Raw genomic sequence first — 17,809 nt, forward strand, 5'->3', positions numbered from 1 at the left:
GAGAAATTCATGTTTTTATGACTGGGTTAATTTTGTTTTTCCCTCACTGTGGCATTACCAAGGACTCTCTGTAAAATGGAATTTATCCTTGTTATAGTTTTAGTTATTAGAACCTGTATAAACCCATCAGAGAGTGTGAAAATTAATAAAAGGAAACCTCACTTAGAATGGAGTCAAGGGGTAGGCAGGGGGAGCCCTTAGGCTCTACCCCTCCTTGTCAATTGCAGCTCCAATAGGAAGAGCCAGACCTTGCCCAGACAGGGACACACTCTACTATCCTAGCGGGAGGAGGAAGGGTTTCCTCCTCTCCTGGCAATAGCTCAGCCAATGAGAGGCTGTCACAAGTCAGGCAATGAAAAGCCACCATACTTTGAACTGTCAGTTTACTCCATGGGACTTTTTGTTTATAATAGCCTTCCCCTGCTCCCTCCTTTTCTCTACAAAAGAGCATTTCTGTCCTTCATCGTGCAACTTGCCTGTGGTTCTCTTGTAGCGTGTGTGCCTTAAATTGCAATTCTGTGCTGTTCCTAAAGAAATGTATTTTTGCCGGTAAAACAACGGGCAGTTTAATTTTCAAAGTTAAGAAAAGACGTAAGTCAACTGGACAGATAATACAGAGATAATAGACTCCTTCCAGTGTTTTATAAGGCTCTGGCATCTTCTTTGGCTTATAAAGTTACTCAAGGAAAGTGAGGAAATCGCTAAACACTACATCAATTTACTGATGAAATGGGGCACACTGGGTGGAGATATTTGGTGTACTTTGGAAGAATGAATCTTTAGTATTGGGGACACCCAGTTTGAGGACCCCTCGCAATAGCTTGGTCAGTACAAATTCACTCATGCAGATCTTTTGAGTTCTTCCTGTTCCCACAGGCACTATGATAGATGCAAAGGAAGGGGGGCGGGTAAACAGACTCCAGGGAGCTTACATTATAATGGGGGGAGAAAAATAAACACACGCAAATAAGCTATTTTCAGACTGGGATACATGCTATGGAACACTCTGAGTCGTATGAATGAGAGGAACTAGTGGAGAATGCTTTATTGTAGATAGGGTACCAAGGATGTTTCCTTAGGGCTTCCCAAAGAAGATGCAGAACTCAGCTGTCTAGAAAATTTAGAGAAGACGCTTGCTTCTCAAAGTAGGGTCCCAGACCAGCAGCATCAGCATCCCCTGGGAGCTTGTTAGATAGGCAGAATTCCAGATCCCACCTCAGACCTACTGAGTCAGAATCCACGTTTAACAAAATCGCACAGGTGGTTTGTAGCACAGTAAATTTTGAAAAGTGCGGGGCTCCCGACCCCTGGATGCAGCGTGCAGCCCGCGGGAAAGGTGTAAATTCTGCCGAGGCAGGGAGCAGGGAATGATATTGTCAGCAGTCACTAAAAAGATGACATGGTAACATTTATTTGCTCTTGCCTTTGTAACAGAGCAGCCAGGCTCTAGAAGACCCTGGGCTTATCACATATGACACTTGAAGTGATTTTCTGGGTTAGCTCCCTTGCTTTCCAGGAGACTGAGTTTCTTGAGAAATGGCCTGTTCATGGTGGGCTCCTTTGTGGCACGATCAGGGCTCGGATCTAGGAGAATCCTTTCTCTACACCCTCTTTCAAATTTTGGCAAGGACAGATTAGAGTGAGTGTCGAGGAGGGTGGGCAGCACGATGGAATGGTTGGAAAAGAATTTCACGTGAAGCTCTGGGAATGTTTGGCCTTGGTCTTTCATTCTGTGAGGGTGAACTGGGAAAATATATGTAAGAACCAGGTCCACTTGCAGGGAAGCAAATTGCAGCTCAAGACTAGGAGCAGTTCAAAGACTTAAAGCCTCCCCACATCGGAAGTGACTGATACACACAGTAAATATTCACAATACCCCTTCTCTCAGGTATTCAGTCCTTGGTGGTGAGCTTGCCTGGATTAGGGTTTTCAAAGAGTCATGTTTACTGCCTCTTCCTCCCTTCCTCTCTCCCTCCCCCCCCTTTCTTCCTTCCTTTCTCTCTCTTTCTCCCTCCCTCCCTCCCTTCCTTTTGCCATATTCTATACCAGTATTTTTGAAACGAACATAAAAAATATAGGTCTAAACTGTGCAAAGTGTACTTAATCTTAAGTGTACAGCTGGGTGAATTTTCATATATTTTATAACTTTGTTATCCACCATCTAGATCAAAATACAGAACACTTCCAGCACCCCTCCTGCTCCTCCTTGCCCAATAATCCTTCTACTCCTAGGTAACCACTGTTTTGACTTCAATCACTACCAATTTGCACGTTCTTCAACTGAATATAAAGTGTCATTTTTTACTTAATATTCTTCTTTAATTAGATTCATTTTTAAATAGCTTTGTATTTGATCTAAGAGATAACATCAATGAAATAATGGTCTGTTGTGACAGGCATTTTTCCTCCTAGCACACAGTGAAATACACACGGAAACACACACACACAGACACACGCGTATCAAAATGAAGAAGTTGCATTGACCCAGCAGTGGACACTTTCCGTTTCTCAGAAGCCACCGGATGATTTCTGAGGTCCTTTGCATCTGGTAGATTGTGATCGAGTAGCCACAAGTTCACGGAATGCCCTGTCAAAATCTTTTCTTTTTTTTTAAATTTTATTTATTTTTTAAAAAAAGATTTTATTTATTTATTTGACAGACAGAGATCACAAGTAGGCAGAGAGGCAGGCAGAGAGGAGGAAGCAGGCTCCCCGCAGAGCAGAGAGCTCGATGTGGGGCTCGATCCCAGGACCTGAGATCATGACCTGAGCCGAAGGCAGCGGCTTAACCCACTGAGCCACCCAGGCGCCCCCCTGTCAAAATCTTGATGCCGCCAGAGAGCCATCCTTGCATCCAGTGATACATCCACCTAAGACACTTGTTGGATACCTAACAATGACTCACAGAAGACTAAACCCCACTTTCGAATTGCAAGTGGAAGTGGAAGAGTAAATCATTTCAGTACGTGTGTGATAACTGCTACAGTCAGGTAAGCATCGGCATACAGAGGCAGGGCGGTTTCCGGAGACAGGGCGGAGAGGAGAGGGTGGGTGGGCATTTTCCTGCGAAACCTCCGCCAGCCACCCGACTCGGATCACTTTGCGGCGGCACAGCGGCGGCAGGCAACCTCAGCCTTCCTTAGCAACCTGAACGCACCGCCCAGATGCCTTCCTATTGGCCTCCCGGAACGGGATGGGCAGCTCTGTAGTGCAATCCCAGCTCGCGGCCCCTGTCTCCGCGCTTACTCACGGGAGGGCTCGTAGGCGTTACCGCCCTCCCCAAGTGCCCCGCCCGTGCCCGAGCGGCTTGTGGCGCATGCGCGGCGGGTTGGGCTGTGTGCGGGGCCAGCGCGGAGCCGGAGCAGCCGCGGCGAAGCTTCTGGGCTCCGCTGAGATCGCCGTGCCCGCTCGTTGCCTCGGCCGCCGCTGCCTCAAGCCGTCGCCGCCGCCGGGTGAGCGGCTGCCTATTGTCCTTCTCGGTGGCGACGGTGCGGAGCTGCTCCGGCTGGGCCCGCGGGGGAGCCCCGGGCGCCGCACGGTGAGAGCGCAACTTAGTTGGCGGAGTTGGGGGAAGTTCTGTGATTTGGGGAGGGGTCGCGGGCGAGGCGCGCGGGCCCCTCCTCCTGCGGCCGCTCCTGGGGGCCGCGGCCGGGACCAGCGCCGGGAGGGGGGCGGGGCCGCGGGGCCAGGAGGGGGCGGGCGGGGATGAAGGGGCGGCGGTGGGGGGCGCCCCGCGGCCCCCTCCTCCCCCTTGTCGCCCCCTCGCTCATTGTCTGCTCCGCCGCCGCGGCGCGCCTCCCAGCTCCCGCCGCCCGGCTTCGGGGTCGCCGCCGCTCCCGGCGCGGGGGGCGCGGCCGCGGCCGCGGGGGGCCCCTCGGGCGAAGACGACTCCCCCGGCGCCGGGAGCCGCGGCCCCTTCGAGGGTCCCTCCTGTTGCTGGGCTCCACGAACAAGTGCTCGGGACGCGAGGGAGCGGCTCCCCCGGGCCGACGCGGACGGTAAACACTCCGGGCCGCGCCCGCCTTCGGGGGCGCCTTCCGCGCCCATCTCCGGCCGCGCGGGTCGGGGCCGCGCCGCCGTAGGGGACCCGCGCTGGGACTGTGCAGCGGGCTCAGCCCTCCACCGAGTTCAAGTGCAGCCATACTTTGAGACCAAACAAAACATTAACAAAACTTTTTTTGGGGGGGGGGGGCTTACTTATACTATTTATTTATTTATTTTTGCAAAGTCAACCAATATGAGAAGTTGAAAAGAAAATGGGGGAAAACCCTCAATTTTTCTTCCCCAGGAGACAGGATAGACGGATTTTTTTTTTTTACTTTTGGGTGTTTTTTGTTGTTGTTGTTGTTTTGTTTTTTTGAAATACGTAGTTTTTAACAGCAAAATGATTTCATCAGTTTAAGTTTTTAAGCGTTACTGTGCACTGAGGAATTCACAATGAAAGTTGGATTGAGTAATATTTTGGTGTTCGTTTTCAGCTTTTACACTCCTGGGTGAAGTTATTTTTGGAGTTTATTGCCTCAGGCATATACAACTAAAGGAAAAAACAGTGTGTGTGTGGTTTTTTTTTTTTTTTTTCTTATTCCAATACACCCCCTTCTGTTTTCTGAAGAAGCATCTTATTCTGTTTTTCTAAGCCGTTGGATCGCCCAGGTCAGAAGAAACGGCTGCGTGCAGTTTTTGAAAGATGATTTTTTGCAAGTTTGTAAAGACGTTAAGATCAGCTGAGATGAATTCCTGTTCTGGTTCTTGTGTTGCTGGGTCTTGGGAGATTTTCAGGCTGCATGAAACACAAGTCTTGTCAGGTTGGGGTTCGATTCTAGTGAATTTGATTCACTTGGCTTATGATGTTGAAGACCCCCAAGTGAAACTAGCTTAAGTGTCAAGTTGGTAGTGGAACAGAATGACCCGAAGGTGTTAATACCCGTTTTTCATATCCCGTTGCCCTCTCTTAAATTAAAAAGAAAAATTTGAGAAATACTCTCTGTGTCAGTTTGATTGATTTCTCGTGTGAAATGAGTAATGCGGGGAAGTGTTCCTGGGTTTTGCTGGTTGGGTTGGCCTTGTTTTGCTTTGAAAAACCAACTTTCTTCACCTGATGAGGCTAAAGAAAAATGTCTTTATGGCATAAGCGCTGTACTTTTAAACTGCGACAGCAAGGTCACTTTTAGGAGTCACGGTTCTTGCCCTTACAGCTTTTCTTCCTGGTTGTGCAGTTGGGTATGCCTGTGTGGGATGATCCTGTGGATGAAGGTTGGCAGAGGTTGGAAGGGTTGTCAGGGAGTGACTTAATGTAAACAAATAGAACTGACAACAAAGCCTGACAGGCCAGTTGCTTTCCTTCTCTGAGCTGTGATACCATGTTATACATACTGTTTTAGGATTTCTCACACACTTCATTTATCTGCCTGACTGAGGGTAACTGTATACGTAGTATAAATGGACTCCTCCTCTAGTCCCTTAACTCTCTGAGGGCCGTGATGGGCCTTATTTCTTAGTTTTGTCCCCTCTTTGCCTGGAAGGACTCTTAATGCAGTGTAGGTGATACACGTTTGAAATTGGTGACGTGTTTTGTACTAAGCTAGGGATAGTGCATGCAGAACCACCGACTCTGGGAACTTGTCCAGAATGACAGTTCACGTGCAGGTCTGTGATGAAATTTAGTTGACTTTAAAAGGATTTCAAACCTTTCTTTTTATCTGTTAATTACCCCTTGAAAAGAAGTGAAGTTTAAATAGAGCTCTGTGTGTTTTCACAATGTGGTTCTCATTTAATTTTCTCCGTTTTCTGATGAAATGATTAAGACTGCTGGACAAATCATTTCATATCTCTCTCTTCTTTCGTGAAGTGGGGAGGTAGCCCAGTTTTGAAGAATACACATTTTTTGTAGCTGGCTACATTTGAGTTCTGATCCCCACACTTCCATTGACTAGTTGGGAGCCACAGAGCTTCTGTGTCCTTCCCAAAGGTGTAGTACCATACGTGCAGGGTTCTTTAGAATAACTGAAACCATGTGAGGTACTTAATAGTGTGACAGACATTAAGTAGGTCCTTTTTACCTGTAGCTGTAGCGATAATAATTTTGATAACTTTTTATATGATTTGAAGCAGTTTTAAAAGTCTGATGCTTCTGAGTTTAGTGGTTTAGCTATTTCTTTCATAAAGAAGGAATCCTTTTGAGAATTGAGTGTCTTCAGTTGAATGAATTTTTTCTTTTTCTTTTTTTTTTTTTAAGGAGCTAGTCGAACTGAATGTTTAATAGAAACTGTTATCTTCTCATTGACCTTAACAGGTGTTTGAGTGGAATTTGCGGAGTAGCTTGGTAGGGTATGACTATGCATTTATAGTGTTTAGGAAATGGTGAGAGATGGATTGTTTTCAACACTTGCAATAGGATATCCAAGTTATTTAGTCAGTTCCAGCTTTTGTACCTTATTTTACTTCAGTCTTGAAAAATAATTGATAGGGATTATTACTACATTTTTCAAATTCATTTAAGATAGACCTAGACTGGGGGTTAATTCAGTGTTAGCACAGTTCAGTCATGTTAGCAAATTGCTCACTTCCCCTTCAGGCTAACACCTTTGAAGGTGCCACCGTTTGCGGAAGGAAGCAGTGATTTAAATCTGTTATACCAATTCAGTTTATACTACTTAGAGTACCAAATAGAAAAGATAGATTCTCGAACCTGTAATCAGGACATTTCTGTGTATTGAATCTCATGTTTCCATTAGTCTTCTTATAAAATGAGAATACAAAGTTAGACATGGAGGGTTATATAGTAAACCTTTAAAAATTTTATCTGATTTGACTCACAGATGGAAGAGAAAACATACCTGACAAAGCTAGATGAATACATTTGGACTTTTGGATAAGCCTTTCTTTTAAAGTTAATACTTATGTGCACTTGAATAGATTCGGTTATTACTGATGGGGACAGGGTCCACTTGGAAGCTGTGCTCCTGAGTCCTTGTCCGCTTGTCTTACCACTTGTAAATGAGGCGGGGGATGGGGGGAGATGTTAGTGGAAGGAATTTTTATTTCCTTCATAGGTCCTCTCCCATTTATGATCTTGAAATCCACCTGTGGGTTGATTGGGGCATAATAAAGAGAAGATGAACAGATAACCTGTTTTGTTAGCCTGTGCTGGGAGGATAGACCACCTGCTCTTGTGATACCCGTGATTGTATGAATATTTATGTGGAGCAGTGGTTGATTTCCCTTTTTTACCTCTTCAGAGCTCTGTTCAGAGCCTGGAAAATGTGGATATCGGTATGTTTCTGTGATGTGGGTATTGGGGTGGGAAAAAGGAGGAACTGTGAGGAATTAACCATTTATGTCACTCTGTAGGCTCTTCTTGTGGAAACCATGCTTTTGAATTTTCACTTCTGATAGTATCATAAGCCTGTATTTTGCCATAGCCCCACCATCTAAAATGGCCAGTTATTCCTGAATGGTTAGATATTGAGCAGGTATGTCGCATGGTAGTTAATTTCCCTTTTAGACAAGTAAAGATGTTAAGTTAGGGAAAAGCACGTAGGAGTTATGTAAAGAATTTCATAGAGCCCAAGATGATTCTCTGATGGTGATCTCTACTAAAAACAGGTGGTATGGAGCCACATGTCTGACTTCACAACCAGACTTTGCCATTTATTGACTGTGTGTCCTTGAGCAAGCCACTTAGTCTGTCTCAAACATAAGATCCTTGTAAACTAAAAACAAATTTAATATTAATCATCTCTTATCACTTACTACTGTTATGAGAAACAAATAAGGTAAAATACCATACCAGTGCTAAGCCATTTTGTAAATTTATTGGTTGACTGCTGGTTTGGGGAAAATTCAAATCCTGGTTGAAATGAGAAAAACATCCAATTATGTCAGTTTTTCTTTCTTTCTTTTTTAATAAAAGATAATTAAAATATGCTATAATTATTGTCATTCTCCTTGCTTGGGAAAATTGATATATTTTACCTTGGCTCTTCTCCGTTTTCCTTTTATTACATATTTGTCATGGAGTACTTTTCTAAACTCTAAAGAAATTTCAGTTCACAGTGCTTGCTGTTAGACCCAAGTTACTGTGAAATCACAGGAACTGACGGTAGATGCCAGTTCTTGAAGTCAGGTTAAACCACAATAAACAGCAAACAAAGAATGTCAGAATATTTTGAGAGTAACAAAACAAGCTAGTTTAGTTGTCTGGTGTTTACTGACTCATTTTCTAAAATAATTTTTTTAAATTGGTTTACTCAGATCGGGAGTGTGCCTTATCTGTGCCAGATGTTACACTCTGTGTCTTACCTACACTTCTTATTTAATTTTGGGGGGGAAAAAAAAAGATAAAAGGCAGGCATTACTAAGCTGTTCAAGTATGGGGAAACAGCCCCCAAAGTGATTTTATAGTGATCACATAGGTCTTAAACTAAAATTTGAACTCCAATAATTCTGGCTCCACAGGTGAGGTTTTTTCACAATATTGATGCTATCACCTGGAAAGAGTACACTTTTAAAATAAATCAAGTTTATTGAAATACTATTTATATGATAAAATGTGCCCATTTTAAGTATATAGCATTTGATGAGTTTTGTCAGGTGTATCCATGTAGGTAACAGCAAAATCAAAGTAGGGAGCATTTCCATCATTCCAGAAAAATTCCCTTGCAACTCTGGCCAGTTTCTCCCCTCAACCCTCACTGCATTGCTTGCCTCACTATAGGCAACCCCTAGTCTGCTTTCTGTAGTTTTGTCTACATGAGGGGTCCTCAAACTATAGCCCTCAGGCTAAATCTGGCCTACTGCCTCATTTTTTTTTTTTTTTTAAGATTTATTTATTTATTTGACAGACAGAGATCACAAGTAGGCAGAGAGGCAGACAGAGAGAGAGGAGGAAGCAGGCTGGCTCCCTGCTGAGCAGAGAGCCCGATGCGGGGCTCGATCCCAGGACCCTGGGATCATGACCTGAGCCGAAAGCAGAGGCTTTAACCCACTGAGCTACCCAGGCGCCCCTACTGCCTCATTTTGTGAATAAAGTTTTATTGGGACATCGCAGTGCTCATTTGTGTGTGGCTGATTTGGTGCTGCAGCAACAGTAGAGTAGTTGCCCACAAAGCCACACATTATTTACTGTCTGGACTTTTACAGAAAACGTTTGCTGATCTTTGTGTTTTTACATAACCAAGTGTAGTGGTTACATCTAAGAAAAGTAGCAACAGTATTCAGTGCAGATTCAACTTTTCCCATTTATCTTGCAAATCTCTTTTTATAGTTGGTTTCAGAATTTTTTAACCAGGGCAAAATAAGGATTTACTCAGTACATTGTTGTCTCTTTAGCCTTTATTTTCTCATTTTAATGTATAATTTATACTCAGTAAAAATTAGTAGCATTCTGTGAGTTTTGACGGATATATTCACATAACCACTATTTCAGTGAAGATATGTATGGAATGGTTCCTTTATCTCCCAAACCAAATTCTTCTAAACTCCTCTGTAGTCAACCAACCCATTTTTGACTCTCAGACCCAGACACTATTGATCTGTTTTCTTTCTCCATGGTTTTTTGCCTTTTGAAAATGTCATGCAAATGGACTCATACTCATACATAATGTAGGCTGTTTTGCTTTTTCCCCCATTTGCCTGGTGACTAGTGATGTTAAGCATCCTTTCATGTGATTATTTGCCATTCTTTGGTAATGTGTCTGTTCAAATCTTTTACTCATTAAAATATTGAATTGTTTGCTTTATTACTGAGTTTTGAAAGTTCTTTCGAGAGAGCGTGAGAGCAGGGCTTGGGGGGGGGGTGAAGAAAGGGAGGGGCAGAGTGAGAGACAGTCTTAAGCAGACTCAAAGAGCCCCATGCAGGGCTTGATCTCACCACCCTGAGATCACCTGAGCCAAAACCAAGAGTTGAATGCTAAACTGACTGGGCCATCAGGCTCCCTGAGAGTTCTGCATATATATTCTAGAATTAGATATGTGATTATTGTTTGCAAATACTTTCTCCTGTTCTGTGGCTTATCTTTTTTTTCTCTTAATGTCTTATGAAGAGCAGTTCTTACTTACAATAATGATGAAGCTTTTTTTCTTTTATGATCATGTTTTTGGTGTAATATCTGAGAAGTCTTTGCCTGTCCTAAACAAAAAGACTTTCCATGTACTTTCTCTCAGGAGTTTTATACTTTAAAATTTTACATTTAGGTTTATGATTCACTTTGAGTTAATTTTTCTAAATGGTTCAAGGTATGGATTGAGATCTATTTTTTTGCTTTTAGATGAATAGTAGTTCCAGCAACTTTTTTTTTTTTTTTTTTTAAGGATTTTATTTTCTTGTTTGAGAGAGCATGTGTGCGAGTGGAGGAAGGGTCAGAGGGCAAGGAATGAGAGACTCTCAAGCAGACTCCCTCCCACTGAGTACGAAGCCCTGTACGGGACACCATCTCATGACCCTGAGATCATGACCTGAGCTGAAATCAAGTGTTGGACGCTTAACCGACAGCCAGCCAGGTGCCCCAGCCCCGCTGTTTGGAAAGACTTTCTCCATTGTATTACCTTTGTTGAAAGTCAGTTGGTCATATATACCCGTGGGTCTGTTTTAGATTCTGTGTTCTCTTACGTTGATCTGAGTCATTTCACCATTACCACACTGTTGATTACTGTAGGTTATAGTAAGTCTTGAAATCAGGTCATGTGGTTTCTGTAATTGTGTTACTTTTTCAGAAATGTTTTTGAGTGTTCTAGTTGATTTGCCTTCCCAGGTACATTTTAGAATGAGCTTGTTGATCTCTGTAATCTTGCAGGGATTTTTGATTGGCATTGCATTGAATCTGTAAATTGGGAGAATTGACGTATTGAGCCATGAATATGGTATATCCCCAGACTGTTTTTCGATATTTTCATTTGTGTTTTTCAGTAATTGGGTCTTTGCATATGTTTTATAAGATTCATATATGTATCATGTTTTCTGGTGCTGTTGTAAATGATGCTTCTAAAATTTCAATTTCTAGTTGTTCATTGCTAGTATATAGAAATGGGATTGAATTTCATATGCCAGCCTTGTATCTTAATGACCTTGCTAGGCTCAGTTTTAGTTCTAGAAGCCTTTTTGTAGACTCCTTGAGATCTTCTACATGGATAATAGTATCATCAGCAAATATAGGTAGTTTGATTTTTTCCTTTTCAGTTTGTATGTTTTTTATTTCTTGCTTTATTGAACTGGCTAGGACCCCCAGTATGATGCTGAGTAGGAGTTTTAAAAGTGGACATCCTTAAAAAAAAAAAAAAAAGTGGACATCCTTTCCTCATGTTGGGGAGCAGAAAACATTCAGTATTTCACCATAAATCTGTTATAGGCGTACTCTAAAGAGAATGTGGGTTCAGTTCCAGACCACTGAAATAAAGTGTGTATCATAGTAAAGCAAGTCAAATTAATGCTTTAGATTAATTTTTTTTTTTAAGATTTTATTTGTCAGAGAGAGAGAGAGAGATTGAGAGCGAGCATGCGCACAAGCAGGGGAAGTGGTGGGCAGAGGGAGAGGGCTCCCTGCTGAACAAGGAACCCGGCGTGGGACCCAGTCCCAGTACCCTGGGATCACGACCCTAAGCCGAAGGCAGACGCACAAATGAGCCACCCAGTCGTCCCAATTTTTTGGTTTTCTATTACATGTAAAAGCTATGTTTATACTGTAGTCTATTAAGTGTTTAAAAGCATTCTGTTTTTTAAAAAGTACATACCCTAATTAGAAATACTTGATTGCTAAAAAATATTGACTGTAGGGGCGCCTGGGTGGCTCAGTGGGTTAAGCCGCTGCCTTCGGCTCAGGTCATGATCTCAGGGTCCTGGGATCGAGTCTTGCATCGGGCTCTCTGCTCAGCAGGGAGCCTGCTTCCCCCTCTCTCTCTGCCTGCCTCTCCATCTACTTGTGATTTCTCTCTGTCAAATAAAAAAAAGAAAATCTTAAAAAAAAATATTGACTGTAATCTGAGTTTTCAGTGATTTGTAATCACCAATCACATACAGTCATGACAAATATAATCACAATGCACAAGTTTGAAATATTACTGCAAGATTTACGAAAATGTGACAAAGACACAAAGTGAAGAAAATGCTGTTGGAAAAGTGGCTCTGAGAGACTTGGCTCGATGCAGGGTGGCCACAAACCTTCAGTTTGTATATATGCAGTATCTGTGAAGTACAATAAAACAACGTATGCCTGTATTTATAGTTAGTTTTTTTTAATGTGTCCTTTATCAAGTTGACGTTCTTACCTGTTTCTAGTTTGTGGAGACTTTTTATCATAAATGGATATTGAATGTTACCAAAGGCTTTCTCTGCATCTTTTGGGACGATCATTTATTTTTTTCTTCTTTATTGATGTCTGATTTTGGAACTTTGAACTAGCCTTGTATTCTTGTGATGATCCTGGGTTGGTCATGATGTTTTCTTTATACTTGTTGGATTCAATTTGCTACTGAATCTTTTTTATTTCTTCCATTTGTCTCCTATTTAAGTTCATTAAAAAATTCTTGATTATATATATAAGAGTCAGCAGTTGTTAAGGTTTCTGTTAATCCCATTATGTTTGTTTCTGTGGCCTGATTTTATTTTGGATCAAGTTTTCTTCTTTTTATATCTACTAATTTCTTCTTGGACTCTGGACATGGTGAATTTTAAGTTTTGATTGCCGGATTTTGCTCTTTTAAAGCAGGATTTCTCAACCTTGATCTTACTGACATTTTGGGCCAGGTAATTCTCTGTTTGGGGGCTGTCCTGTGCTTTGTAGGGTGTTTAGCCTAATTCCTCGCCTACTAGATGCCAATTGCAATAACTAAAATTGTCTCCAGACACACTGAAAGTCACCTGGCAGGGAGTAGAAATCATCCCTAATATGAGAGGCACTGCTTTAAAGAGGGTTGGATTTTGTTTTTGCAGGTTAAGTTATTTGCATGATACTTCTTAGGCTTATTCCTGAACTTTGTAGGATTGGTCTAATGTCGCTTTTACTCTAAGACTTTTTTCACTCCACTAATTAATCATGAAGCCTCCAGTTTCCACTGAAAAATTGGATGTTCTCCGCCCTGACTGGTCAGAATATGAATGTCTGCCAGCCCTGTGCCAACTCGGATTATTTAGCTTATGGTTCTTGGGCCATTCTTTGCCTGCAGCCATAGATTTTTCAGTATGCATGTATTGGTTACTGTTCAGTATCAGACTCAAGGAGGCTTCTCTGTGCTGAATTTTGAGATTCCTTCGCCTTCACAAACTCTTAAGTCTTACTTCTCAGCTTGACAAGACTGCCAGGCTTTGCTCAGAATCGTCCTCATTGAACCATGCTGGAGCGCGCTGCAGGCTGAGAAAGCTGGTTGTGGGGCTCGGCTCATCTCTCCCCTTCTGTTAGGAATTGCAGCCCTTTGCTCCTGTTGTCCAGTGTCTAAAAGATGTTGCCTTATATATTTGGTCCGTTTTTCTAGTTGTTGGAGGGGGTGTTGGCAGGATAAGTCTGGATCCAGTTACTCCATCATGGTTGGAAGCTGAAGTCTTTTTAAAGACTGTATTGGTGGTGCTGAAAGTCTTATTACAGGATTCTTCAAATATTGGGGGGGTATAAATATAAAGAAACATTTCTTAAATGTCTGCTGTCTGTAGCTCAGCCCTTATTTGGTGGGGAATACCAAAATGTAGATATCTTCCAGGTGAGGAGGGGCATACGTAGTGCATATGTAAGATTAATCACAGATGGGAAAAACTCTCGTGATGAACAGAAAGAGAAAGAATCGCTGTGGCCTGGTATTTTCAAACAAATGCATTCTTTGACATGCTTGTTCTTTATGCTTCAGTTTTATGGCACTTAGTATTGGAAGAGGACTGTTCTTTCAGATGGCGTTTGGCATTTGCTATGTGGCTTTACGGAGCTCAGTTTTCTCTTCTGTAAAATGGGCATGTAACATCCTTGTCTGGTTTGTTGATTTAGCCAGCACATTTGGGTGCCTTCTGTATGTAAGGTCCTGTTCCAGGTGATGGGGATTCAGTGAAAATAAGAGACGGCTGTTGCCACCAAGGAGCTGACATTCTAGTAAGCGAAAAAGAAGGTAGACAAGTGATGGGGGCACCAGGGTGGCTCAGTGGGTGAAGCGTTTGCCTTCGGTTCAGTTCATGATCCCAGGGTCCTGAGATTGAGCCCCGGGTTGGGCTCCCTGCTTGGCTGGGAGTGTTCCTCTCCCCTCCTTCCGTCTCATGCTCTGTCTCGCTATCTCTGTTGCTGTCTCCGCCTCCCTCTCAAATAAATACAATCTTAAAAAAAAAAAAAGATAAACCAATGAACAGGTTTTTGGATGTCTGGGGTGGATGATTTTAGGAAGAATGTGAAGAGTATTAGCAGAAGTTGGCGTGGTCAAACGACCTTCTGGAAGAGGTGAGATTTGAGTAGAGACCTGAGCCAAGTAAGGGGAGCAGAGCAAGCCACCTGGAGATGCCTGGGTGTTCCAGGCAGAAGGAATGTCAGGGACGAAGAGCTTCAGGTGGGAGTAAGCACAGGAGGTTGGTGGGCTGGAATGGGGCGAGGAAGGGGAACCGAGGGAGATAATCTATAGGAGGCATAGGGCACATCACATAGGCTTTTAAGGATGACAAGAAGTCACTGAAAGGTTTGAGGAAGGAATAACAAGAGCTGATTTTGGTTTTTAAAAGTTTCACTATGGGGGCGCCTGGGTGGCTCAGCGGGTTAAAGCCTCTGCCTTCGGCTCAGATCATGATCCCAGGGTCCTGGGATCGAGCCCCACATCAGGCTCTCTGCTCACCAGGGAGCCTGCTTCCCCTTCTTTCTCTCTGCCTGCCCCTCTGCCTATTTGTGATCTCTGTCTGTCAAATAAATAAATAAAATCGTTAAAAAAAAAAGTTTCACTGTGCATGTAAGGAACAGGAGTGGAAACAGGGCGACCAAGAATTTTGTAGTAGTTCACTCTGGAGAAAGAAGATGGTAGCTTGGGTTAGGGTAGCCACAGTGCAAGTGGTGAGGAGTGGTTGGAATCAGTGTACATTGTGAAGCGAGAACTGATAGGATTCTTTATGGATTGAAAAAGGGTTTTGAAGGGAAGAAACCAATCCAGGATGGTTCCCAGGTGTTTTCCTTGGACAACTGGGTGAACGGTGCTATGGTTTCCTGAGGGGTTGAGGTGAGGATGTGAGTTAGCTGGGAGGAAGAAATTGTTTTTTCTCTTTCTCCGATGTGCCAAGTTTTAGATCTGTGAGATTTTAAATGAAGGTGTCAGTAAGTAATTGGGTATGCAAATCTGGAGATTGGGAGTGAAGTTTGCACTGGATGTAAGAATTAGAGAACCATAGATAGAAAAGGGGGGGTGGTTATTGTGAGAATTAGGGATATGTAAACCTCTGGCACATGTCAGGGTCACATGGCATGGTAGCTAGTAATAATCATGACCGTGGTAACCAGTGACAACAACTGGGTTTATCTAGGGGGGCTACCAATAAGTGAAGGAAGAAGGTAGTGTTCTGAAAACAGTACCTCGCCTATTAAATCCAAGTGAGTTAGGACTGTAAACACGGTGAAAACTGTTCTCTGAGCATGAGAAAAATATTATTAGTGAAATCTGTTGTACATTTTCAATCTCTGAGTACAGCTGTGATTTTTAATGTGATGCAGGGGTGTCATTTGTATATTTCGCATATACATAATAACGAGTCTGGAGGGAGGCTATTGCAAATTGTTTAGTTGTGTTCAAGGAGATGATAGGCTATTTCTTACTTTCTATGTGTTTTGCAAATTATATATTTTTCTTTAGTCTTTTTTTTTTTTTTTTTTTTTAAGTAAATGCTATCCCCCTATGTGGGGCTGGAATGCACAGCCCTGAGGTCAAGAGTCACACACACACTGCCGACTGAGCCAGCGAGGCACCCTGATCTTATTTTTAATAAAGGCAGTTAGTGTTTTCGGAGAGTCCTCAGTTGATGAGCTTCTGGGTAGATGAGTTTCATTTGTTTGCAATTGCTAAACACTACTTCTTCCCATAGCTGGGTCTTTGACTGTGGTCTGTTGTCTTAAAAATTTGAGCCCTTGATCACAGGAGGCCATCAGGTAACAGAGTAGTTGCTGGTTTTGATATGGGTCCGTAACAGCTCCTGGGAAATTGTTAGCACATGTTCTCCCCACCTGGCTGGATGGGGCACAGTTTTGTTCAAAGGGGACATTATTATTCAGCACTTGAAATTTGCTGCATAGATCCCTTGAGATAAATTGAACTGAGCATGATATATTTTTTTAAAAATCTGAATTACACTGTCAACATTAACTTAATTCTTTAGAAGTATTCCTTTTCTTAGGTGATAATGCTAAAGGGATAGCTGTGTCGGGCTTTTTGCAAATTTGATATTTTCTGTAATTCTTCAATCAGTTCTAAAAACACTCCTTGTCATTTGTACCCACGGTACCTGGTCTTGCCAGTTGAGTTCTGCTTTGTCCAAAGTAGGTGTGTTTCTGGAGTGGGAGAAGATAGGCCCAGTGTGGCATTGCATGGAAATAATTTGTGTTACCTTTTACAAGCTGGAAGAAAATGGTTTTTTGCCCCTCGGGCACTTTGTACATATCTTGGCTGGGCTAAGAATACAAAGGATCTCTGGGCCTGACCTTGCAGTTTGGGAATTATTTAGGGAAAAATGTGGCAACAGAAGTTGAGAACTGGAGTTCTAATTGTTCATTTGGTCACATGAGGCCTTTGGGGCCTGGCTGAGGTGCTTTCTCTGTTGGGGGATTAAGGATCTATATGGGTCAGTGGACAGGAATGACCAAAGCTTTTGCCTCGGCCCTCCTGCTAACATGGTGGTGTATGTGTGCCTGGTGCAGGGGATAGTGTGTTTTTAAAAGGCTAATGCAGTCTAGAAAGATCTTTCAAGGCAGGCTGGTTCCTAAGAAGTGTTTTCTAAAAAAGTGAAGTTACTAAAAGACAAAACTTTTATATACTATCTATGTATTGTGTGTTCCTTTATATTCTTATTTCCTTACAGGAACCCCATAAGGTAGGTATTATTCCCTCCCCCTGAACCTTTTTTGATGAAAAAATGGGGGTTCAGAGATATTACTTTGCCCTTTTCAGGTCAGTGAACTATAATTTTCATCCAATACTTTGTGACTATAAACATACTTTAGTTTTATTATATATGCCTTAAGTCATTTTTTAAAAAAAATTCTGATATAATTATATCCAGAATAACCAGCTGAAAATTCCATCTTGTTCATGTTGTAAATAGAAAATCATTGTGGTCTGCTCTTAGAATTTTCCTAGAATCCTTAAAAACATGCTGAGCTTCCATATTTGTGCCTTGAAAGTAGCAGAAACTTAACCAGTGTTTTACTTTGTATGCAGGAGTTTTGTGGATCAACATTAATAATTAACATTTATACACTCCTTCACATCTTCAAAGTGTTTTTACAAACAGTTAATTAGTTTATGTTTAATCTATATTGGAAGTTGAAAAACCAGTTTTTTAGGTTCATTTCAGCAGTACAGAAGTGTTCAGGGTGGGTGATAAGGAGTAAGTCTTCAGTGAGAAAAATGCAGGTATTTTACTGTATAGTCTGTGAAACATCTTTCCTCAGTCCCCTTGCTCTGTGCCCACATCAGCTTCTGTTAAATGTGTTTTTTGGGTGTCCATCTCCTGCTTACTGCAGAGGAATGGAATTTTGTGGACTGAAAGAGGGTCCAGGATGGTCGGGGAAAGACCTGGGTGACTCAGTGAACTGTGCTGCACGTTTCTTTTCTGTAGTCCTTTAAATGTCATTCCTGCGGGGGCTTTGAGGGACGG

General features: G+C 42.5%; 1 protein-coding gene and 1 pseudogene across 4 annotated transcripts in view; both read left to right on the plus strand.

The window, feature by feature from the left end:
• Positions 1-17,809, plus strand: part of LOC309867306 (syntenin-1 pseudogene) — a 208,042-nt pseudogene that overhangs the window by 54,044 nt on the left and 136,189 nt on the right. The window lies entirely within an intron of this gene.
• Positions 3,300-17,809, plus strand: part of LOC309867303 (A-kinase anchor protein 13-like) — a 191,023-nt gene continuing 176,513 nt past the window's right edge. For all 3 annotated transcript variants that reach the window (XR_014313098.1, XR_014313099.1, XM_082736036.1), the window contains exon 1: positions 3,300-3,538. The gene's annotated coding sequence lies outside the window, so the exon portion shown is untranslated. The remainder of the gene's footprint in view (positions 3,539-17,809) is intronic.

Source organism: Mustela nivalis (assembly GCF_964662115.1).
Source record: "Mustela nivalis genome assembly, chromosome: 6".
Taxonomy (NCBI): Eukaryota; Metazoa; Chordata; class Mammalia; order Carnivora; family Mustelidae; genus Mustela; species Mustela nivalis.